Source organism: Podarcis tiliguerta, assembly GCF_965153285.1.
Source record: "Podarcis tiliguerta genome assembly, chromosome: 10".
Taxonomy (NCBI): domain Eukaryota; kingdom Metazoa; phylum Chordata; class Lepidosauria; order Squamata; family Lacertidae; genus Podarcis; species Podarcis tiliguerta.
Window position 1 is genome coordinate 73,112,668 of NC_139543.1, and position 15,508 is coordinate 73,128,175.

Sequence of the window (15,508 nt, forward strand, 5' to 3'; positions counted from 1 at the left end):
CCTGGATTAGATGGGCCAATACTCCAGCTGTGGTCTGACCAAGGCAGAATAGAGTGGGACTATTACTTCCCTTAGGGACGCGTGTGGCGCTGTGGGTTAAACCACAGAGCCTAGGACTTGCCGATCAGAAGGTTGGCGGTTTGAATCCCCGCGATGGGGTGAGCTCCCGTTGCTCGGTCCCTGCTCCTGCCAACCTAGCAGTTCAAAAGCACGTCAAAGTGCAAGTAGATAAATAGGTACCACTCCAGTGGGAAGGCAAACGGCATTTCCATGCGCTGCTCTGGTTCGCCAGAAGCGGCTTAGTCCTGTTGGCCACATGACCCGGAAGCTGCACGCCGGCTCCCTCGGCCAGTAAAGCGAGATGAGCGCCGCAACCCCAGAGTCGGCCAACGACTGGACCTAACGGTCAGGGGTCCCTTTACCTTTATTACTTCCCTCGATCTGGACAGTAGACTTCTGTTGATGCAGCCTAGAATAGCATTAGCTTTTCCCCGCTGCTGCATCACACTGTGGGCTCATGTTCAGCTGCTGGTCCACCCAGACCCCTAGATCCTTTTCACATGTTCTGCTAGTAAGCCAGGTGTCCCCCACCTTAAATCTTTGCAGCTGGTGCTTCCTGCCTAAGTGCAGAATTTGTCCCTATGGAAATGCTGCTCATTTGGGCCCAGTTCTCAAGCCTGTTGCAGTCATCTTTGTGGGATGTAATCCACTGGAGCAGCCAAGTGCAACATTCCTCGTTTGCCTAGAGTGGACACAGACAGGGGATGTTGAACTTCCTGTTCCACCTGGTCTGGAGCATCCTCCCCCTGTGTGTGGCCAGGTAGGTGGGCGTGACCCTGGCAGACCCTACCAAAGGTCCCGTCACACAGCCGTCTCCCTTCTTCTTCCATTGACTTCTCTTGGACTGCACTGCTGGCTCTCGGCCAGAAGCTTGTGGGATGATGAGTTCCCATATGGGATGGACTCTGTGGTGTTTGCCCTCCTAGGTGACATCATGCTGGGTCATAAGGAAAGGGTTAAATGAGTGTGAAGTGATTGGCCAGTGGGAACTCAAGGGGAGGAGTTAGAGTTAGAGTTGTTGAGGAGTCAGTCGGGTGTTGGAGAAGAGAGAGGGAGGATAAGTCTGTGGGTTGGGATAGTTTGATGTGAGAGAGTGAGAGAATCTGTTAAGAGGAGTCAGATAGACAGTTGGGATAATCAGATAGAAGTTATTAGGAAGGTATAGGCCGGTAAAGAAACTAAGATGACAAGAAAAATTACCTGAAACCATAAACTTGATATGCTTATAAAATAAACTTGTTTATTTGGTTTAATGTTAACAACTGTCTGGACTCCGTGTGTACCCGAGAGAAACGGGTTGGTGGCAGCAGGGAAGCAATCACAGTGGTGGCACAGGGATCAATAGACCGTCAAACGTCCGGGGACCCTGTGTTACTTCCGGGTTTCGCTGCTCGCGCATGCGCAGAAGCGCAAAATGACGTCATGCGCATGCACAGACGCAGCAAAACGCAACCCGCACGTGAGCAGATGCACCGCTGTGGGTTGTGCTCTTTTCATGTTGAGAAGAGGCCTCCGGAACGGATCCCGTTCGCAACCAGAGGTACCATTGTATTCTTTTTAGGAGGGATGAAAGGGGTCTTACCAGAAATATACTCCAATCTCAAGGAAGCCAGATTGGATTGCTTAAGTAAAGAGATAGAATCATAGAATCATAGAATCATAGAATCATAGAATCATAGAGTTGGAAGAGACCACAAGGGCCCTCGAGTCCAACCCCCTGCCAAGCAGGAAACACCATCAGAGCACTCCTGACATATGGTTGTCAAGCCTCTGCTTAACGACCTCCAAAGAAGGAGACTCCACCACACTCCTTGGCAGTAAATTCCACTGTCGGACAGCTCTTACTGTCAGGAAGTTCTTCCTAATGTTTAGGTGGAATCTTCTTTCTTGTAGTTTGGATCCATTGCTCCGTGTCCGCTTCTCTGGAGCAACAACCTTTCTCCCTCCTCTATGCGACATCCTTTTATATATTTGAACATGGCTATCATATCACCCCGAAACCTCCTCTTCTCCAGGCTAAACATGCCCAGCTCCCTTAGCCGTTCCTCATAAGGCATTCGTTTCAGGCGAATCGACCAACTAGCTTCCTGCTATATATTGGGGGATGCACTCTGCTGCTGAATCACAAGCTTGAGAGAGGAAGGATACTATTAAATCAATATATCCTCTCCCATATTGGACAAACAGGCCAAACCCTACGCCAAAGGATAAATGGACATAAATCTGACAACAGGACTCATAAGACAGAGAAGCCAGTAGGAGAACCCTTCAATCTCCCAGGACACTCAATACAGGATCTCAAAGCAGCTGTCTTATTACAAAAGAATTTCAGAAATGGACTTGGAAGAGAAGTTGCTGAATCACAACTTATTACTAAACTGAAAACTATGGAGAGAGCTGGTCTGAATAGAGATACTGGATTCTTGTCTTATTACATATGCTAATCATCTGCATACTATCCCTTGCTTTTTCCTGTAGGACTAATTGCAGTCATTAAGAGTCGCCAACAGATTGACCATACCCATTGAGTCAACCCCCCATCTCCTACTAGCCTTCTGAGAAAACCCCCACCCCACCCTCCCCCTGTATATAAGGGTCTGGTGACTTCTGTTCCAGTGTATCGGAAGAAGTGTGCATCCACACGAAAGCTTAGACCCAGAACAATCTTAGTTGGTCTCTAAGGTACTACTGGGCAAAATTTTTATTTATTTATTTCGACTGCGACAGACCATCACGGCTACCTACCTGAATCTATATCCTCTCCTAGTATCTACAACATTCCCACAATCTTGAATCCTGACTCTGCCTTCCAGGTTATTAGCAACCCCTCCTAGCTTAGATTTGTGTAAGAGTCAGCAGCTTCCGTTTAGGTAATGAATTGCTTTGACAGGATGCTCAGCAGATTGTGGCGGGAGCTCAGGAGATACAGATCCCTATTGCGATATCCAGTGCCAGGTTCCTTTGCCAAAAGCACAGAGCTGTGGAAGAGGAGGAGGAGGAGAGTCCTTTGTGACTGACCCGGCTCCTTCTCGCCCAGCCTAGAAACTCCTTCCCGCTCTCTCTCTCGCTCGTCACGGAGCCTCTTCTTCCAGGTAGCTTCTGGGGTTTCATTTCCCTAAATGCCACTGCGGCGAGATTGATCGAGGCAGCCGGACGTGGAGAATGGGTCTCTAATGGGATAATCAAATCTTGGAGACCAATAATTGCTCCTCGGTTTATTCCGCAAATATCCCTGGTTAGCTCTGAGGGAGAACGGATGTCCCCTCCCAGGCCCAGGAACGAGGCCCAGGAAGGCCGGCCCAGAGCTGAGCGCAGAAGTCTCAGCAGCTCTGGATTGTTGCAGGAAACGCCCCCCCCCCAATCATTCACACATGACACACTCACACATGACATACGCAACGTTTCTGTTATAAATTCATAGTAAATCAACCATACATTGGATTTACACCGGTCCACTTTTATTTTGCTCCATGAAGAAAGGACTATCAAAGGGGGGTGGTTTGATACAGGACGGCCATAATCCCTTAAGCGTACCAACACGTACTCAGGAGCCCTACCCAGTTGGCATGACGACCTTGATGGTCCCAGACAGAAGACCATCAAGGTCACAAAGGACTTGCATATGGGAGTGGATTCAACACAGACTGGAACAAAGGACAATGATCAGCTCTTCCCTCTGGGGGCAGGAAACTGTCCCCTACCCTTTGTCCTCTGGAAAATACTCATGGGGAGGGGGAAAGGGGGAACCAGCCAGGTGACAAGATACTCAGGTTACCACCACAAACTCCCATATGAACACAGCTGACCACAGCAACTCTGCTCTGCCTCCTCCACGGGAGCAGCGAAGTTTCAGGGTATCTGTTACGGAAATTACCGGGGGGGGGGCCACATATGTTAAATGTTGTTGTTAAATGTTACAGATATTATGCCTGAATGTATCCTTTCAACTTGACAGCTCAGGGAAGTTACCTAGCTTTAACAATCATATAAAATCAACTCCTTTGCTAGTTTCCTCCATCCCAAAGCTGTTTTCCCCTTGAAAAAGGACCCCAGGAAGTTCCCAGGGGGGACACTTGCTGGGCTCATTGTTAGCCAAGGGAAGCCAAATCTCATCACCTGACTCGCCTCAGGCTCCAGACATGCAAAGGAACTTCTATTGTACTTTTGGGTGGTGGGTACTTAAGACATATTTGTCTATGCTAATCTTATACCTGAGTCTTGCCCCACCATGTCTGCTTATGCTAATCTTGTACCAAGGACTTGTCTGGACATGTTTGCCAAGGTTAACCCCTCCCCTTTTGTGACCTGTCAGTGATGTAGCAATGATGCTGTACGAACTGTATTCTGGGATATGGTGGAAAACTTTTAAAAGTCCTTTTCACCCCATCCTCAGGATGCAAAATTCCTCTTTGAACCTGTTGTGCAATAAACTTTGGTCTACAGCTATTTGCCCTGTTTGGCTGGACTCCTTCCTTTATTCTGCAGGGACCCGCGTGTTCTGCCCGACCAGCTGGGGGACTGAGCAGCCTCACACCTAGATTCTTCTGTAACAGTATCAGTTGCTGGAAAGCGCAGCAGTGGAGACTGCTCCTGTGGGTTTCCGGGGGGGGGGGGCGGCACCTGGTCAGCCCCTCATGCTGGATGAGATGGGCTTCTTCCTTTGGCCTAATCCATCAGGCCCTTCCTGGGTTCCTACAGTGATGTATTCAAATTCTGCGCCACAAGGAGAATTGAAAAAAACAAATATGCCAAACAAGCAAGTGTTTTGATCAAAATTAATTGGACTGCTCTCCATTTCAAGCGCCCAATCTTCCTCTGCACCAAAGCAGGGAAAACCTGTTTTCAAGCTCACCCAAAAGGAATGGAAACTTGGCATTAAGAAAAGGTGAGGGGACAGGAGGGAAGGGATTTGTTTGTTCGTTCATTCATTCATTCATTCATTTGATAATTATACACTGTTTGAGTGTTAAAAAACAAACAGACCTCAAAGCAGTTTACAAAGAGAATAAAACAATAAAGTAACCTGTGAAAACGAATCCTGAAAACATTCAATAGATAAAACCAGCAAGGAACTAAAAACAAATACATCGACATGTCTGGGTGGACTCGACTAAACAGAAATATTTTTAGCAGGCACCAAACAGAGCACAGCGCAGTATCAATAGTTCCAAAGTGTGGCTGTTGCCACACTGAAAGATGGAGTTCTTACCAAGGCAGAATGGGCATTAGATGCCACCTGCAGCAGAGGGCATATCTGTGGTAAACTGGTGCCAGGTTGTTAAGGACTTTGTATCTTGATAGCAACACCTTGAACTTGGTCCAGTAGCAAATTGGCTACCAGTTCAGATCACTGAGCAGCCAAGGTGTTCTGTACTGACAAGGCCTCACTCCAGTCAGCAATATCCGCCCTCCCTTCCCCACAGGTGGGTAGGGTTTGCGGCACCAAGCAAGGCTCACCTGGGCAGGTGCCACCCACCTGCCTGAGCTGGCCTTTGACCTGCCCTCAGCCAGGGAGGACAATGGACAGCCTTACCAAGTCTCTTTTGCTGCTCTTCCTTCTGGGAACATTAAAGTCAGCACTCCAGTCAGCAATTGTGCTGCAGCATTGGGGACTCTCTGCAGCTTCCGGATTATCAGGATGTGGAATGCTGAAGCGGCCTCCAAATTTTCTCCCTCCCCGGGTTACAGATTGTGCCCAGCACCACTGCCTTTGCTGCCCGCAAAACGAGCAGAACCCGCAGCAGCTGGGAACTGAAATCCCAAGCCCTCGATCTGAGCCATTGAGCAGTCAAGATTTAGGAAAGCTATTTTAATTAGCATTCAAATGAGTTGCAAAGATGGCGGTGGGGGCGGGGTGGGGTTCATCCATAGCTCTGTCTGTCTGAGCTCAGCTCAACTCTTGGATGGAAGCATCACCTCAGCTCAAAAGGGACTGCTGGGGTGAGGTGGGGGGGCGGGAATTGGGATGCAGAGAAAAGCAGGAAGATTTAGAGAAGGTTTGTGTGTGAGTGAAATGAAAAGGACATGGGAGGGAGCTGGTTTTGAAAACTGGGTGGCAAGATGAGTCCTTTATCCTTTCATAACACCTGGCAGCCATTCATCTCCTGCAGGAGAGACGAGGTGATTAATTGAGACAACCCCCCTTTTCCAAGACCCGCAGAAACATCTGGAGAGACTTATTGGACTGGAGTCTTTAATATACATCATAAACTTGTTCTAAGCAGCGCTGTCACGCCTTCCCCCAAGAAATGACAGGCTAGCCTGCTATTGTGCTTGCCTATTGTATTTTAAATTACATTTGCTACATGTGGAAAAGTAGTGAAATACATCTCTCAAAAGAAACAGCAAATTGGGAGCCTAGTCGTCAAATCAAGCTGCTCTTGGCCACTCACACATCCCTTTGCTTCTGACTCCAGATTTGACACCCCTACTGTGTAAACGTCGCCTCTTCTCTGCCAGCTCCTTAATGGGGCTTCTTCCTCTGGGTCAGCAAAGGCCTGGAGGCCAGAGCGGGATCCAACTTGCCTCCGCACAGCCCTCCAGCAGGCATTGGGCTGCTTTGCTCAATGGGGAGAGCTGGGTGAGGGGGCCTGGGAGAGGCACCCATTCCCCCCCCCCCCCAGAAACAGCCCCTCCCCTTCAGCTCCTTGCTGGCACCCAGTTGGAGCGTTCTCTCTGCACAGTCACGTTGTGCTGGCTGGGCTCAGGCAGTCTCCCTCCCTCCGGCCCGATTCTCATACTCGGCTTCCCCAAAGATGCTTCTTCCTCCATCCATGTGGAAACCTCCCTTGGTCTCTCCCCCCCCCCGCTCCCCCGAAGGAAGCCCTCGGCTCCTGGCAGTGGTGAGGCTTGTTTCCAGCTCCGCTGTGAAACATCCACGAGGACTTTCAGGAGTGGGTGCCAGAGGGAAAGGCCCCGTCCACACTGTGGAGAAGGACCTGCAGCAGAGGGCAGGAGTCAGTCCACAGGGCATGGCACCTTTGCCAGGGCCTGGCACCAAGACCGCCTTGCCAGGCTGTTGGGAGACCAGCCAGACATCTGCTGTCGAAGGAGGGGAGCAACCAGGCCCTGCGTCGCTTTGGCAGGCTTTTCCACCCATCTCCTTGGCACACAGCTAGGAGCCAGATAACAGCAGCATCCCCTGGCATAGCGGGCAGGTGGGAAGGCTGCAAAAAGGTTTGCACAGACTCTAGACATGCCAGAGGGATGGTGAGAGATAGCAGGTGGGGTTAGAAGAAGAAGGCTCAGACAATGAGTAGCTCGGACTACTGCAATGCGCTCTATGTGGGGCTACCTTTGAAGGTGACTTGGAAACTGCAACTAATCCAGAAAGCGGCAGCCAACTGGGGACTGGGAGGAGCCGCCGGGACCACATAATGCCAGTCCTGAAAGACCTACATTGTTTCCCAGTATGTTTCCAAGCACAATTCAAAGTGTGGGTGCTGACCTTGAGAGCCCTAAACCAGGGGTAGGCAACCTAAGGCCCAGGGGCCGGATGCAGCCCAATCGCCTTCTCAATCCAACCCATGGACAGTCCAGGAATCAGTGTGTTTTTACATGAGTAGAATGTGTCCTTTAAAAAAAAAATGCATCTCTGGCCTCGGTCCAGTATACCTGAAGGAGCGTCTCCACCCCCATCGTCCAGCCCGGACACCGAGGTCCAGCTCCGAGGGCCTTCTGGCGGTTCCCTCCCTGTGAGAAGTGAGGTTATAGGGAACCAGGCAGAGGGCCTTCTCAGTGGTGGCGCCCGCCCTGTGCAACGCCCTCCCACCAGATGTCAAAGAGAAAAATAACTACCAAACTTTTAGAAGACATCTGAAGGCAGCCCTGTTTTTGAAGTCTGATGTTTTATCATGTTTTTAATGTTCTGTTGGAAGCTGCCCAGAGTGGCTGGGGAGACCTGGCTTGATGGGTGGGATATAAGTAATAAATTAGTATTATTATTATTACTATTAGCCAGAGGGAGAAGAGGGGAAGCCTGAGAGGATGAGGTGTCGGAAGCTGAAGAGGCAACAGGGCTTAGTGAGCAGGAGGAGGCAGTGACAGAGAGAAGTCCAGAATCAGAAGCAGGAGAGGAGGGAGGCCAAGAGGCAGAGATGGGTCAGGCTGGTGAAGAGGCCCAGGTGTCTCCCACTCCTGCCGAGACAAGCCCCCCCCCCCAACATGGTCTCCCAGAAACAGGAGAGGGGTGAACAGGTCAGAGCAAAGAGAAGCAGGCAGGCACTGTCTCTGATTGCTTGGGGAAAGCCCTGGGGAAGAGGAGGCACAGCCAGCGGTGGGAAGGCAGGGACCTTCAGTCTCATCAAGACCTGAGTTGCTGTGCTCACTAGGCCTGAAACTCCTGTGCAGATCCAGCTTGCTCAGTGGGATTTACTGCTGGCTTTCTTCCGTCAGCAGATGGTGCATCACAGGAGAGAAGAGATGAACAAAGCCAGGTGACATAGTTTAGAATTTGGGTAAGATGTAAAGTAAAATAAAATGAAGTAAATTAAATCAATAGACAGCCTCTGAGTGTGAAGCTGATGTTGGGAGATTCTTCATGCAGCACACAGTTGAATTGTGGAAGTCCCTCCCCCAGGAAGTCGATGGCTGCCAACCTGGATGTCTTTAAAAAAGGACCACACAAATCCATGGAGGAGGAGAGGGCTATCTATGGCTCCTGGCCAGAATGGCTCTGTTCTGCCCTCCAAAAAAAGCAAATTGGGAGCCTCTAGTCAAATCTTGGGAGAAAAGCAATGACAAACCTAGACAGCATCTTAAAAAGCAGAGACATCACCTTGCCAACAAAGGGCTGTATAGTTCAAGCTCTGGTTTTCCCAGTAGTGATGTATGGAAGTGAGAGCTGGACCATAAGGAAGGCTGATCGCCGAAGAATGGATGCTTTTGTATTATGGTGCTGGAGGAGACTCTTGAGAGTCCCATGGGCTGCAAGAAGATCCAACCTCTCCATTCTGAAGGAAATCAGCCCTGAGTGCTCACTGGAAGGACAGATCCTGAAGCTGAGGCTCCAAGACTTTGGCCACCTCAGGAGAAGAGAAGACTCCCTGGAAAAGACCCTGATGCTGGGAAAGATGGAGGGCACAAGGAGAAGGAGACGACAAGAGGACGAGATGGTGGGACAGTGTTCTTGAAGCTACCAGGATTAGTTTGACCAAACTGTGGGAGGCAGTGGAAGACAGGAGTGCCTGGTGTGCTCTGGTCCAGGGGGTCACGAAGAGGCGGACATGACTAAACAACAGTCAGATCAAGCTGCTCTTGGCCACTCACACATCCCTTTGCATCTGACTCCAGATCTGACACCCCTGCTGTGTGAATGGTGCCCCTTCCCTGCCGGCTCATTAATGGGGCTTCTTCTGCTGCGTCAGCCAAGGCCTGGAGCCCAGAGCAATGCTTCTCAATGGCTGCTGGAAACGGCAGAAGGAGAGAGAGTTCTTGTGCTTGGATCCTGCTGGTGGGTTCCCCATAATAAGCAGCTGGCTGGCCACTGTGAGAAGAGGATGCTGGGAAAGGTGGGCCACTGGCCTGATCCAGCAGGCTCTTCTCAGGTTCTTCTATGGGGGGCAGTGGGAGCCAAGCACCCCCCCAATTCCAAACCAGAGGGCCAGACCCCCCCCCCAAACTTCTGTAGCTGATGTCTCTAGCACCCCTGGACTCTCTCTCTCTCTTTTATAAAGTTTTTATTAGCAATTTCAACATAACATTTTATCAAAAGACACATCATCCTTAGTCCCCCCCCCATTTTCCCCTCCCGAGAAAGAACACCCCCCCCCGACTTCCCTCAGTTCCTCTCTCTGGTTTCTCAATACATGTAATTATTTGCATATTCTAAAATTGCAAAGAACCTTAATTTATCTATGTATATGTTGTTGGTAATAAATCTGTGTATGTTTATTCAAAACCTGCCAAGGAGTCCAGTTCGTTTTGTTGTTTCTTTAAGTACTTTGTGAAAGGTTCTCATTCTTCTTTAAAGTCACAGTTGTCCTTGTCATACAGTTTATGTGTCAGTTTCACCAATTCTGCATAGTCCATCAGTTTCTCTTGCCACAGTTCTTTAGTCGGGAACCCCTGGACTCTCTCAAACATGGGGGCAAGGCAACATGCATGTCTCTTATGGTCCCTCCAGTCCTTTACCATCTGCTCTGATTGGCAGTGATGCTCCTCCAAGGTCCATGGCTCTCTGTCTCCCACAGCTCCACTCCCCGTGGTTCCTTTTTAAACTGGGGAAGTCACGATTCAGCCTGGGACCACCCCCTCCCCTCTTTCTGCCCTGAGCCTCCCGCCCTGAACTCTTTCTGCTTTCCAAAAGTCTTCTCAGCACCAGCAGCTGTTTCAGCTCATCCTGCTCTGGGGACACCATCTTCTTGCAAACGGGTTTCCTCTCTCCCTTGTTTCGTCGTGAGCGCAAGTGACAGTCTGGCACGCTGTCGCTCATAAAGGTTTCGGCGCCACCATTTGTGATCCTGACAAGCGATTCGGAATCCTAGAATCAAAGAACCATAGAATTATGGCAGGGGTCAACAAACTTTTCCAGCAGGGGGCCAGTCCACTGTCCCTCAGACCTTGTGGGGGGCCGGACTATATATTGGGGGGGGGATACAAGAACACCATGAGCCCCAGTGGCTGCTTACCTGTGTCTTGTGAGCGGCAGGGGCTGGTGGTGGTGACAGAGGGACGATGAGCGGCGTGTGAAAAGGCTCCGGAGAGGGGCTGCTTAAAATGGTGGCCACTTGACCGCGGCTGCTGCTGGCACCAACAAAGCCCAGCCCCCTTCCTCCTCTAGGCAGGGCAGGGAGAAGCCTGGAGGAAGGAGGGAGGAGGCGCCAGCACTGCTGTGCGAGGGAGAGGGAAAGAACGTGTGCGTGCTGGCAATCTATGCAGCAATTCCCGGACCGTCCGTGGGCCAGATCCAGAAGGCAGTTGGGCCTGATCCGGCCCGCAGACCTTAGTTTGCCTACCCATGAATTATGGAGTTGGAAGGGACTCCTGAGGGTCATCCAGACCAACCCCCTGCAATGCAGGAATCTCAGCTGAAGCATCCGTGGCAAGCGGCCATCCAACCTCTGCTTGAAAACCTCCAAGGAAGGGCTGTCAATCACCTCCAAGGGGGTCCGTTCCCTTGAAAAGCCACTGGTTTAGAATCTTACCTTCTGGAGCGGAGCAGCAGAAAACAAGCTTTCTGCAGTACAGGCACAAAAAATATCATTTGCCTGGGCACACCAATAATACTACTACTACTAATAATAAATTTTATTTATACCCCACCCTCCCCAGCCAGAGCTGGGCTCAGGGTGGCAAACACCAGTAAAATTACAACAAAAACATAATGGGGGGGGGACACACACAATTTAAAATACAGGTTAAAATGGAATTTAAAAACGCAGCCTCATTTTAAAAGTCTAGACCATACGGGGAGGGAAATCTAAGGGTCAGACCAAGTCCAAGCCAAAGGCCAGGTGGAACAGCTCCATCTTGCAGGCCCTGCGGAAAGATGTCAAGTCCCGCAGGGCCCTGGTCTCTTGGGACAGAGTGTTCCACCAAGTCGGGGCCAGAGCTGAAAAGGCCCTGGCCCTAGTTGCATAAAGTGGCCTAGTTCTTTTGGTTATTGAGCACAAATAGCAACCACTGGTGCCATTGCCTCCATTTGGAGAAAGCAGCCTTCTTCTGTCTAGAGTCATGATCAAGTGTGTGGAAGAGGAGGGGGACCAGGGTGATCGAGGGTCTAGAAACCACTCCTTGTGAGGAACAGTCGAGGGATTTGGGGATGTTTAGCCCGGAAAAGAGGAGATTGAGAGGAGAAATGAGAGCCACCTTCCAATATCTGAAGGGCTGTCCTGTAGAAGATGGAGCAAGCTTGTTTTCTCCTGCTCTGGAGCATAGGACTCGAACCCATGGCTTCAAGTTACAAGAAAGGAGATGTTGACTCAAAGTTAGGAGGAACGTTCTGACAGGAAGAGCTGTTTGGTGGTGGAACGGACTCCCTCTGAAGGTGGTGGAGGTTTTCCAGCAGAGCTTGGACAGCCACCTGTCAGGGATGCTTTAGTCGTGGTTCCTGCATTTCAGGGGGTTGGGCTAGATGACCTTTGGGGTGCCTCCCAAATCAACAATTCAATGATTCTACGCACCTTTGGAACGAGACTTGGCTTGGATTCTGCCCTCTGGGTATCTGCAGGGCGAACGTTCCTGCCCCAGGCTTCCTGCCACCCCCCCCCCCATCCTTGTGCCTCAGTGTCCCCTTCTGCGCGTCCAGTCCAGGATCCATGCCTGGCCGCTGCAAAGAAGGACACAGTCTCTCCATCTCTCCATCTCTCCCTGCTTCCTGCCTTTTGCTCCCTGAAAGTCATGCAGCGCTTCTGGCCTGAGCGGGGGGTGGGGGGCGAGGGGGGGGAGAGTGGCAGCTTCTGCCGTTTTCACCAGCCGGCCTCCCGGATCCCTCTTCGTCAAAGGCACTTGTGCCCATAGAGGATACATGAATAAACCAAATGTGAAGTTTCTAGGGCAAGCTATTTGTCAAGCATTACCTTCCGTGCAAAAAACGCCACAACTCTCCTCCCTCCGAAGGGTGAGAAACCCTTTCGCTGTCCTCCAGCTCGCCTGTCGCCACAACGCCGGATCCAATTACTCTCAGCTGCCCAGAGGCTGGCGCTGCTCAGGGAAGAGACCGGTGTACGGGGGGGGGAGAGCAAAGGCCAGCTGGGACGGCGACCTTGGAGGGGGCCGTAGGGGGACGGAGCCCTGCCCTAGACAAGAGTCAGCAGAAAGGGAGGGGGGAGGAGGCTTGCTGGGGGTGGGGGAGGCGGGCAGGGTGGCAAGGGAGAGCCAGGGGTGGGAATGTTCAGGGAGGCAGGAAATTGTGTTTAATTATATCCTTCCCAACTTGTGTTAACAAGTTCTATAATTTAACATCCCCCTTTTTAAACCTGTGCAGCGGACCCAGAAACTACAACTAATCCAGAACGCGGCAACTAGACTGGGGACTGGGAGCGGCCTCCGAGACCACGTAACACCGGTCTTGAAAGACCTACATTGGCTCCCAGTACGTTTCCGAGCACCATTCAAAGTGTTGGTGCTGACCTTGAAAGCCCTAAATGGCCTTGCCCAGTAGACCTGAGGGAGCGTCTCCACCTCCATCGTTCAACCTGGACACTGAGATCCAGCTCCGAGGGCCTTCTGGCGGTTCCCTCCCTGTGAGAAGTGAGGTTACAGAGAACCAGGCAGAGGGCCTTCTCGGTGGTGGCACCCGCCCTGTGGAACACCCTCCCACCAGATGTCAAAGAGAAAAACAACTACCAGACTTTTAGAAGACATTTGAAGGCAGCCCTGTTTAGGGAAGCTTTTAATGTTTAATAGACTATTGTATTTTAATATTCTTTTGGGAGCTGCGCAGAGTGGCTGGGGAAACCCAGCTAGATGGGCGGGGTATAAATAATAAATAATTATTATTATTATTACATCTTTGCTAAGGTTGTTTAAGCCTCTAAAATAAGTTTCCTGATAATTCTCCTTTTATTCCCTCTTAAAAGAGTAGACACAACATAGTCTTATATAAAAGTAAAAAATAGTTTACTCACACATCCTGTTCGCAAATGGATCCCAGAAGGCAGACTTAAGTTACAAAATATATACACCTGGAATCTATCCCATAAGGAGAAAGTTCCTTTGTCCTCTCTTGGCTGGAAGAGAGCATCTTTGGCTAAGCAGATGTTGCTTCTTTGATGCATATAGTCAAAGAAAGAGAGAGATGGCTGCCCTGCCCTGTGCTTTTATCATTACCTGCACAGGTGAGGCCACGCCCACCTCTGGTCACATGTAGAGGAAGTTTGTCCCAGCCCAGGAGGAAACAGGAAGTTCCGACTGGCTGGTCCAGACATCCCCTTTTATGTCCACCCTAGGAATGTTGTACTTGACTGCTCTGTGTTTCACACCATTTAGCATCGCGGAAGTGTAGAGTTAGAAGGGACCACCAGAGGACATCTAGTCCAGCCCCCCCCCCCCCCGCTGTGCAGGAATGGCTGCTAAAAATCCCTGACAGGTGGCCATCTGACCTCCCTTTAAAACCTTCAACGAATCACAGGACTGTTGTCATGTCTGAATGACTTGAAAATAGACTCAGTATGTTCTATTGTTGCTCAAGAAAATATTAATAATAACGTCACTTCAAAACAGAGAATCATAGAACAGGAATCTCAGATAAAGGACACCTGACAGATGGTCACCCAACCTCTGCTTAAGAACCTCAGATGAAGGAGAGCCCTCCACCTTCCCAGGTTGTCCATTCCGCTGTCAAACATTCACATTCAAGAAAGCGACAGGCTCCAAGTGGGTAGGACTGGAGTAGACAATGTCCTAGGGAGATTTCGCCCCAAAGACTGTTCGATGGAGCGATGCAGTGGGCTGAGGGGTTTCCTTGTGTTCAGGGACTGATGGACTGCAGTGTCAGGCCTGGGAAGGAAACCGTGTTATCTCCATTCCCCTCCCCCCCCAAAAATAAATCAGATTATCAAGATGATTTATTTTACAGTTTGGCTCACTTGCCCGAGCGATGCACAGTCGGAATGGCAGTTGTCAAAGACATAGGGCAAAAGGAGATGTGGATTTACATAAAATGTGCACATGCTGATTGATATGGATGGATGAAAGTTTAGAAATAGGGACTCAAATTGAAAGAAGTGACGTCGTAACTCACCTCCCGTGCCCAGAGACCTGTGTCCGATGGACTCTCCTTCCTTGGAGGTTCTTAAGCAGAAGCTGGATGGCCGTCAGCCATGGAGGTTCTGCAGGGGGCTGGACGAGAGGACCCTTCCAGCTGAACAATTCCTTGATTCCATGCTGCTCCATGTTCCCCCAAGGGAGGGGTGGGCTGCTGATCCACAAAGGGACACCCCCCCCCCCGAATCCCAATGCTCTCTCGTGCCTGGAAACATCCACGTGGCCTTGAGTTTTGCCTACCTTTGCATCCACAGTCCTCCTTGGTTTCCTGCGGAGACGACTTGATCCCTCGCAAATACTTTTTGGGGTAAGGGCTTCCTGACTACTGACTGGAGGAACAGCAAGCCCAGACCGCAAAAAGATTCAAGAGAGAGAGAGAGAGAAGGTGAGGGTGGAGGCAAGCAGAAGGACGACTGCCCTGAAAAAGAGAAAGAAGGAGAAGGAGGAGGAGGAGGAGAGGAAGAAGAAGGAGGAGGAGGAGGAGAAGGAGGAGAAGAAGGAGAAAGAGAAGGAGTAGGAGAAGGAAAAGGAGAAGGAGAAGAAGGAGAAGAAGGAGGAGGAGGAGGAGGAGGAGGAGGAGGAGGAGGAGAAGGAGAAGGAGAAGGAGAAGGAGGAGAAAGAGAAGAAGGAGGAGAAGGAGAAGAAGGAGAAGGAGGAGGAGGAGAGGAAGAAGGAGGAGGAGAGGAAGGAGGAGGAGGAGAGGAAGAAGGAGAAGGAGGAGGAGGAGAAGAAGGAGGAGGAG

General features: G+C 50.6%; 1 long non-coding RNA gene across 1 annotated transcript in view; it reads right to left on the reverse strand.

Annotated features, from left to right (window-relative positions):
- Positions 1-3,498: 3,498 nt before the first annotated feature.
- The window catches only part of LOC310659321, a 70,747-nt gene continuing 58,737 nt past the window's right edge, over positions 3,499-15,508 (reverse strand). Inside the window, exon 2 of the long non-coding RNA XR_014502756.1 lies at positions 3,499-3,825. This is a non-coding gene — a long non-coding RNA (uncharacterized lncRNA). The remainder of the gene's footprint in view (positions 3,826-15,508) is intronic.